At 37.5% G+C, this 9,055-nt stretch overlaps 1 protein-coding gene across 1 annotated transcript in view; it reads left to right on the top strand.

Moving 5' to 3' along the window:
* The first annotated feature begins 2,286 nt into the window (after nucleotides 1-2,286).
* The window catches only part of LOC107750855 (gremlin-2-like), an 8,706-nt gene continuing 1,937 nt past the window's right edge, over nucleotides 2,287-9,055 (top strand). Inside the window, exon 1 of the mRNA XM_016566403.1 lies at nucleotides 2,287-2,792. The gene's annotated coding sequence lies outside the window, so the exon portion shown is untranslated. The remainder of the gene's footprint in view (nucleotides 2,793-9,055) is intronic.

Genomic DNA, 9,055 nt, shown 5'->3' on the forward strand with positions numbered 1-9,055 from the left:
ATGGACTTCTAATATTTTATCTATTTGTATGCATGTCATGTGACCAATAACCAACATCAGAGAACCATGAACATGGAAATAGACATGGACTTCTAATATTTGGGAAATGCAGCAATGTCTTTCAAAAGAGGAAAATTATCTTCTCCTCTTCTGTCTGTCAGGACTGTCTCCAACTGTAGACCGATCAAATGATGTCAAAAGCAGAAAATTTAAAGTCATAACCACAGTTAAATATAACAGCGTAGGCACATTGTGTAAAATCGAGAAGCTTTAGACACAGAGATGATCTCTTCCTTCTCACCTTTCATCTCTTTTTGCATTGATTTTATTGCACTATAAAGGATTTAGCACACGTTTGCTTTAGCGCACATGTGAAGTCGCATGGGATATATCTGAAAGCGACTGGTCTTGCAATCTGTCTCGTCGGTTCTTTGTTGGCTCCCTCCGTTTATTTTTTTTATACCATGTGTAAACACTTTTACTTGAAGATGTATTAAAGTCAGTCCTTTATCTGAAAGTCATGCACTGATTTCTCTTTCACTGTACAACCTGTACTACTGTTTATGACTAGTCAGAGCTGTCACGCAGTGGTAGAGCAAAGGAACGCAGGTGTGAGTTTTGCATCATGTGCTCATCCCATTTGTTCTGTCACTTTCCAGACTAATATAAGGGCCAAAACAAAAGGTACGACTCCAGAATACTTTGAATTTAGGTGATACTTGTTGGCGATTTTATTATTCATTATATTTACATACACAGTGGTCAGAGAGCAGGACTTGATTTTAAGTTAAAAATGTTTTAATTTTTTTTATTATTTTATTTATATTAAATTTTTTTAAGTAATCATTTATAATAAATTATTATTACTTTTATTGTTAAAAAATAGTTATTATAATACATATTCAAATAATAATTGTTAAAAAAAAGACATTAAATTGCTGGTCCTACACTTTTTTTTTAGCTTATGGTAATTCTGATCATTTTTGTTTATTTTATCTACTTTGATCTGCATATAAATAAAACAGTTTAAAACTATTTTAACATTTTTAATAAACATTTTTATACTAGCAGCTTTGACTTCATATACTACATGATTGTTTCAATTAATTTTTAAACTTTTTTTTGGGGGGGGGGTTCCAGGTGTTAACTCGAATGAATGAATGAATGAAAGAATTAAAACATTTAAATATATATATATATATATTAATACTGTAAAAAAATGCTTGCATGTTGTTGACTGCCCAAATACTAACCATAGGGTTGCTATTGCGTTTTTAACCACTAGAGGGCAATGACTCCATCCACCAGGTCTTTTTCTTTAAGAGGCTTTGAGTTACTGTTTGTGTTTGATTATTTGGTCAGTTTGGTGAGAACAGCATTAAATCTTGAGGTCCGGACTAACCCATCCAACACTAACAGTCAGCTCTGAACAGAACAGTCTAGTTTGCTGCTATCAATACAGTGAGGAATTTAACATGACATCTGAGTATTTCAGTTACTTTAATTTCAACCAGAATATTTGTGTATATGTGTGTCCCTCCGACCAGTATGTAAAATGTCGTTTTGGGTGTTTTCCTATGTTCTCCACACTAGTTATCCAGATTGTGCGTGTGAGTGCGTTTGAGAGAGAAGAAAAGGAACAAGAGAGGGATGTTATTCTTATTGTGGTCAAATGGAGATGAGTTCAAAACCACACAAACAACAGAATGGGAGAACGAATGACAGAATAAGCAAAGAAAACAAAAGGAGAACAGTCAGTCCTGTGTAAAATCCCAAGCCAAATGAAGATTTATGGCACAGAAATTTCAACTTAAAATGATAAACTGTAGAGTGAAATATTAATGATTTTGCATCTGAAAGCTTTTGTCTTTTTTAGGCCACATAACACATCTGCTTTGTCTTGCCTTGATGTGCTGTCAAACTTGTTTATAAAACCATTTTGTATTTGGAAAGACACTCGAGAAAAAACCTTCAGGCGGGACCTCAATAAAGCCACAGTGAAAATTTCCAAAATGTTCCAGAAACCAAGCCCACACATTTTTTGATCAAACCAATATAAATGTGCATAAAATGATAATCTGGATCAAACCCATGGGCTTATTGAAGTAGTTTCTATATTTACCAAGATGTTTCACTGAAAACTGAGTATGTTAACTGCAGCAGTCAAGAAGGACGGGGTTAAACCAGGGATGCAAACTTGAGTGCTGCAATTCAGGGAGCGAGAGAGGCAGAGAAACTGAGGAGAGAGAGAAAGAGAGACAATATGTTTTCAGGACTGGTTGATTAACAGTGGGCTTCTGGGGGAGGTATCAGAGAGTGCTAGACCAAAAGAGAGGAAGGGAGAGAGAGAGAGAGGTGTAGATAAATCTTTCTGTAACTTGTGTGTAACTGATGATTTTTCTTCTGCTCTCTTCACACTCACACACTTCTCTTTAGAGAGCCACTGGGATGTCTCAGTAAATCAGAGAGAAGATGATTCAAAGACTCACCGGGAAGGACTCAGTGAAACAGAATGCGAGCTGGATGCCACATAAATGAGTGAAACTGGGGAACTATGAGCCATAAAGCGTGACTGCTTCAGTTTGGTCTCTGCAGAGCTGGACTCACACGGCACAATCTTCAGGAAAGTTTTGATAGAGATTTTGTACTTCTGATGGATATCCACGCTGCTTCTCTACATCTGGAGCTCTGAGGCTTGGCCGATCTCTGACCTGCTGCTTGACCTTTGACCTCTGAGTGACCTCTCAAGGAATCACAGCAATAAAACGTGACTCGGAACTCCAGATCTACAGGTACATTCTAAAAAGAAGATTCTTTGATGAATTCATTAGTTCTATTTAGAATCTAGTATAAACACTCATAAAAATAAAGGTTCCAAAAGGGTTGTTTGTGCAGCAATGCTATAGAAGAACCACAGTACGTTCAAAAAAGACATTTTATTCTTAGTTTGAAGAACATTTTAATAATCTGAAAAACTGTTTGCCATTATAAGGACATTTTATGCAATGGAAAGGTTCCATAGATGCCAATGAAGAACTTTTATTTTCAGTAGCCCCTCACTGCAGAACAAAGATCCAGGGGGCGGGGTTGGATCCACATCTAGGGGGTGGAGATGGTTGGGTTTAGGGATCAGGGGGTGGAGACGGGTAGGTTTAGGTATATGTAAGGTGGGAGGAGTTGGATCTGATGTTCTGCAGTGAGGACCATCTCTTTATTTTTAAGAGTGTAAAGAAACTTTTTTGCTTGAATGGTTCTTTAGTTCTTCATAGAACCTTAAAAAAGCAGGGTTCTAATTGGCACTTGAGAAGGTTCTGCTGCTGTAACAAGCCAAAGAACCCTGGTGCTTTTTAGAACCATTTCTATATCTAAACCCTTATGTTATTATTTAGTGCTTTGTAAGTAGTTCTTTATTATCTAACTATGATGTAATTAAACCGATACTGTTTATCATAGAGAACTGCTATTGAGAGCAGGGATGGAGAGAGTGAGTCTGACAGTGAATGTTTGATGATGGGACATGTGCATGAGAGAATGTGCGAGGTTGTGTGACAGTATTGGCTTCAGTCCTGCTCGTGTGTGTTTGCGGCTGAAATGCATGATTGGCATTATAAAGAAGTGCATGGAAACGGATCAGCTGCAACTCAGTTCAAAGTGGTGACTGCCCCTCAGAGCGCATTAAACTGAGCGGATTTGAACCTGACAGCCTTTGAGTTTCCCAGTGACCTTCTAATTCCCCACCACTCCTTCATTAACCAGTACTATTGAAAATGATGGCAATGTGTGTGCCTATGATTGAGGGCTAGAGTATAGTTACATATAATTATGATTAGGGTAGGGTTTGGTTAGGGTTAATGTTATGGAAGGTTTATGCTGTTATAATAAGATTAGGTTAGGATTCATTTGTTGTAACTCTAATTATCCTACATTAACAACAGTAGATGTGAAATACTTGAGAAAGATAGACTTGACTGTGTGTTGTGTGTGTATTTGATGGAGCTGAAGTCAGACTCAAAGCATTATGTGACGACAGCCATCAGAGAATTCAGTCACTGATATGGTTGAACTGTTCAACCACACTTCAAACCTCAGCTATGTATTGTAACATGAGTCTGACCCAACAGTCCCAAACCACAGATATTCCATCTACTCTCTCTGATACAGATACCCATATAACACATGGTGACAAATCACACTGTGGAAACACTTCATACTGTATCCTCAGTTGAAATCTATTCTAGATTCATCTGGAGTTTGCAAACCTCTCTGTACAATCTTACTTATCCTAAATGCGATTTGGCTTTTTGTTGATGGCCACTTGTCTTTAGTCTCCGGTACAATGTAAGGTTCAAAGGGTAACATTCATGTTCTCATGGTAAAACATCCTGGTTGTTGTGGTGTGGAATAACAAAAGAAAATAGACATGAAAAAATTAACTGTTGAATTTTCTTTCATTCTTTTTGGAGTGACTATATATAGATGTTTTTAAAACAACTGGAAGTGGAAATAATATTAGAAGCAACTTTTGACAGCTTGTCATGTGGTGGAGTTTAATTCATGTTGCCATTTCTAGGTGTTTACTCAGGAATGCACCTGACAACTGGTGGGCGAACCTCTCATTACCGTAATCTTTCCAATATTTTCTATATAGAGATATGTGCCCACTGGTCACTAAAGTTGTCATCTTTACATTAAAAATACACTTAAAATTGCAGACATTTGTACAGTATGTTCAAATTACACAATGTCTAAGGAAAAAATCTGAGAATTAATAGGTTTAGACTGGGCTTCAGGGCAGATGTAGTCTTGACGTTTAAAAAGCATTAAAATGTTTCTGAAATCAGAAATGACACCTTCTGCGATTGTGAGTTTTTGTGTGAAAATTCATTTTTCATGTTAGAGCTTTCCATGTTTCAGAACTGTAATGTTGAAGTTCACTTGAAGTAATTTTTTTCATGTATTTTTCATTAAAATACTTTTTCTAACACAAAGAGACATCTAAAGTAAGCCATGTGTATAGGTTAATTCCCCTCAAAAGTGTGAAGAGCTCGATGCAATCCAAACATTGTTCCATTTGACCAACCAATAGCAAAAGGGAACGTGCTTGAGGAAATTTGTTTGAATGCAGTCAGTAAATGTGTGTGTATGTTGCATAAGTATTCTGTAAAGAGATTGTCTTGTGGCAGAGGGAGGTACATAATTGCTGTGATGATAACTCCTGTCAAATTCATAATTTTGTGGCGCCAGTTAGTGTTTATGTGTGCAATGATGTTTGTGTGTTTTAATGTGTGTATGGGTGTGAGATAGAGAGAGAGCTTCAGGGTTTGACATGTGGCTTCGTGTGACTGTTGTTTTGGGTTGGAGATGTTGTGGAAGTGTGAGGGAAGGTTCACTGTGGGTTTTGACCGTGGTCGGTCAAATGCTGGTATCACTGGCTGTGCATGCTGGCTTCTGCTCAATGAGAGATGCTGGTACTTGTGGTTTGGTTGTTTTACGCTACACTGATTCTCTTACATCAGTCATTCGGCTCAAACGGTTTTTAGCAGCTGTGTTCTGTGGGAACAAGATCTTCAAGAAATTTTCGATGTGAAATAGCTGTTTTAGGGTGAAACAAACACAAAGCATTCAGGGATTAATTTAGCATATCATATTATTCATTTATTGTTTATCCTTTTCTATGTCATATACATTATGGAAATTTTATTCCGTGAGTACCAGTGCCATGTTAAATACTGCCAGGATTGTTCAAAGTGTAAAAGTATGGACTGGGCCAATGTCCTGCAGAGTTTTGCTCCAAACCAGCTCCAGCACACTTGCCTAGACATTTCTAGTGAGTCTGAAGACCTTTATCATCTGGTTCAAATGTGCTTAATTGGGAATGGAACTAAACTTTGCTGGACAGTAGCCATCCAGGGACAGGTTTGGACACCCCTGGACTAGACCATGTGGTGGCATCGTAGCTTGTTGGTAAGACTGTCTCCTCAGGGAGAGTCCCAGAAAATCCCAGGTTTGATTCCCATCTGAGCCTTTCTGTGTGGAGTTTGCACATTCTCCACGATCCAGCTCTCCCATGACCCCACATAAGATTTGTAGAATGGATGGATGAATAGCTAGGCCATTTACAAAATACTGTAAAAAGTTATTCTAGCACAATATTGCATTATTATATTTTTTCACACACACAAAGTTCATTGTTAATTTGTGTTCATTCATTCATAATACGCACTTAATACATAATACAACTTGAATTGCTATAATGCTAAAGTTATTTCATGTTGACTATTGAATTAACTGCCACATAATTCTAGGTAAAGAAAATTAACTGCATATTTATTTAATATAATCATAATCATTTATTAATGATGCCGTGTATGCTGGGAAATCCCATAACATTACTGTAGTAAAAAAAACATCTGTGCTATAAAAAAGTTGTGCTATATCATACATTTCAATTACAATAAAGTGTAAAAATACTAGTATAAAAACTGCAGTAAAAGGTCCAGTAACTGCAGTCAAGTTTGGGCTGTAAATTCACACTATTTTTTACAGTGTGGATGATCTGTCCTTGACTTTCTCACATACACAGACAGATGGGAGAGAGATAGAAGGTTTTGTGTTTATTTTCTTGCATATGCTCCAACTAGACACTGTCTTTATCTCCAAACCACAATTTTTCTCAGGGGAGATTTATAGCCCCTCTGTCTGTGTATGTCAGTGTGTGTGATTCACTTTCTCAATCTGAAATGTGTTTCAGTTATAGACAAGTGAGCTGGGTGGTGTGTTTGTTTGTGTATGTATGTCACAGTCCTCTGAGTCACTGTCACATCCTGGCATTCCCTGTCTCTTCACACATAATCTTGAGCTACCAGTAAACCGAGCCTTCTATTCAGCCTGTGGTCATCTGAAGGAGAGAAACCCAAAACTGCTAAACTTTCCACATCCTGATCTAATAATATTCACATGGTGCTCTCCCCACTGTTTACATGTCCCCTGCATATCTCACCACCGGCATAAGCAAAGCCCTCATTATTTAACCCTGCCTCAGCAAAGACATAAAGGCCACTTCCTCGTAACCTCATGGCTTCTGTAGCGTTCCCTTTTGATGGGCGGCCCTGTTTATTTGCATGAGCATTCTGGGACTGGTGTAAAAGTAAACAGCATTAATGGCTGCCGGCGACACTGACGGAGGGAGATACGGATGATTAACCCATTCCCTTCTGCCACCGTGTGAGTCACAGTTAACTGTAGCCTCAGAAGTAGCCGATTCTCCCCAGTAACCCAGATTTATAGAGCTTAAAGGGACAGTTAACCCAAAATATGTGTTTTTTTTGTGTTTTTTTTACTCATCCTTGTGTTGTTTCGAAAAAGAAATTCTGAAGACTGTGCTAGTCGCTCTTTTCCATTCAGTTACAAATAATCGGGGTTGGAGCTTTCAAGCTTCAAAAAGGAGCAAAAGCACCATACAATATCATAAAAGTACTGTATTTGATGTCTTCTTAAGTCATACAATAGCTTTATGTGTTTATGTGCTTTATGTGAACTGATATTGAACTTACTCCAGTAAGCTGCAATTATTGAGTCAGTAGATTGAACTGAAGAATCATTACTAAAATGTTTTGACTCAAGAACAGTTTCTTCATGAATCAGAGCTCTTGAACTCTTATGAATATACAAATATTTTCAGTGAAAAACACCTTAAAGTTCAATCTGTTTCTCTCACAAAGCCATATTATGGCTTCAGAAGATTTTGAATGTGGTCCTTTGAATCATTTTTCAAGCTTGAAAGCTTCAGTCCAGAAAGTCATACTGATTTGAAATGATGTGAGGATTAGTAAATTATAAATTTAAATTTTTGGATTAATGATTCCCAAAGAGAATGAAATCAAAGGTACCTCTTTTTGAAAAAAAAAAAAAAAATTAAATGTTTAAACGTAAACCTGACAGATCAAGATTGTGTTATGTCTGTGCATGTATGGTCTTTTAGAGAAAGTTTCACATTTTCTCGACTTGAATGTTGCTCAACTTTTCTTTTTTTATCATGTGAAAAAGAATGTAGTATTTTTTTATGTAACTTTCTGGTGTAGTTTAGCTCCAGGCTTTCTGTGATCTCTTCTGGTTGGTCTGTCCTGAAAAACATAAAAATCCTTTAAAAAAAGCCTCTGGGACATAAAAACAAACTAAAGACTATGTCTTTTAAACAGATGAAATACAACTGTGCCTTATTCCCAATCTACCTAGCAGACAAGATAAAAGAGGTTGTTGGCAATGAGAGGAGAGTGAACATGAATGAAACAGACAATGCCAGTGGATGTAGAGTATCACAAATGTCTGAGGTTATCAGAGGGTTATCTAAAGCAAAACTGACAGAGGGCGCCATGATAAACAAGGTTGAGAGTTCAGACCAAAGACAGGGTTCAACTTTATCAGCATTACATAAGAACCGCTGCTTTTTAAGAATAGACAAAGTGCTGTAAAACTGCAGGCGTCAGTCTATTCATCTACAACTGCCACAAAGTACCAAGTTATCACCATGGTTGTACAGATATGTCATGATGATAAACTGTGGATACTGTATGTACCATGTTAACACCTCATAATCATTTTCGGTATCTTGGAACTTGTAATATTTGATACCATCACGTTTTGTAAGGGTGAATTACAAGTAACGAGTAGGCTGCATGTGTTTTTACAAGTAATGAGTACAAGACTGAGAACTGTTTTTTACTCACAACCGTTTCCATTTTTTAAGAATGATGCTCCGTAAAAAGTGCTTTCACGCCTGATTCCCGCGGGGATGACTCGTATGAGCAGATTGTTTTTAGTGAATCAAAAATATAGCGCGAATACTGTCCCGAACGAATGAATCTTATGAGTGGGTTCTTTTTAGTGATTAAAAAACATACAGCGTGAACAGTGTAGTCCAGGGGTGCCCAAACTCGGTCCTGGAGGGCCGGTGTCCTGCTACTCAAGCTCTTACTAGGCATACTAAAAACTTCCCACCAGGTGTGTTGAGGCAAGTTGGAGCTAAACTCTGCAGGACACCGGCCCTCCAGGACCG

The sequence above is a fragment of the Sinocyclocheilus rhinocerous genome, unplaced genomic scaffold, assembly GCF_001515625.1.
Source record: "Sinocyclocheilus rhinocerous isolate Xijiao unplaced genomic scaffold, SAMN03320098_v1.1 scaffold392, whole genome shotgun sequence".
NCBI classification, from domain to species: Eukaryota; Metazoa; Chordata; class Actinopteri; order Cypriniformes; family Cyprinidae; genus Sinocyclocheilus; species Sinocyclocheilus rhinocerous.